Raw genomic sequence first — 938 nt, forward strand, 5'->3', positions numbered from 1 at the left:
AGTGCGACACCTCGCCTTTGAAGGGGTTGCACCTTCTGCAGACGAAGCAGTGGGTCTATTTATATCCCCCCGACCCACTGGGGGTATCAAATCTGTAACTGTCGACACTGCCGATGCTTTGGCTTTAGCTCAGCACCTCATCACAACAATAGAGGCCTTCCGTCACCAGTATGTCTGCTTTGGCGATTGGCAACAGGATAATCTGGAACAACACTTCGGTCATTTCAGGCGCTCGGCTGGGTGCAATTACTACAAAACTTCTGAGGGAAGTCTTTAGCACCCATGTCCTGGACAGGGCTAGGTTACTTTTGTCCCTAATTGACTTAAGAGAAGAGACCAATACCATCCACTCGTGTAGTTTGTGTGCCAAGCCATTTCCCCTGAAAGACTTAGAACTTATTGATGGTATGGCCGAGGATTTTTCCCCCAACAAAATGTCTCCAGATGAAGCAATGGCTGTTTACTACATCGCAGGCTATGTAGCCCACCACCATCCGAAACTGTCTGGAACACTGACCGATTGTGACGATGAGATGAAGACATACTTTGAAGCCATCAACCATGGCGGTCTAACACGAACTTCGGAGGAATGCCTTTACTTTGTACTTCTAGCATATTATTTTTTAAAGAATTCAGACAGTTTTTTTGCCCCAGACGACTAGCCTGGATGCTGTCTTACTTCCAAAGTTTTTTTTCTGACTAGATTACAGTATGCCTGCCTCTGCTATTAAGAGAATTGTGAACATTTTGATGAAGAGTTACGCAACTAAGTCCTCTCTTCAGGCAGCTCACGTAGAAAGGTGCTGAAGTTAACTTCCAAATCAAACTGACTTGTTTGTTTTAGTAGAGGGGGCTCCAGTGGCTAAGTGAGTAGTGAGTTTTGACTCAAGCAATGTCAAGCAAGTGTCTGTGACACAGGGATCAGATGGGTGGTCACT

The sequence above is a fragment of the Aplysia californica genome, unplaced genomic scaffold, assembly GCF_000002075.1.
Source record: "Aplysia californica isolate F4 #8 unplaced genomic scaffold, AplCal3.0 scaffold00137, whole genome shotgun sequence".
NCBI lineage: Eukaryota > Metazoa > Mollusca > Gastropoda > Aplysiida > Aplysiidae > Aplysia > Aplysia californica.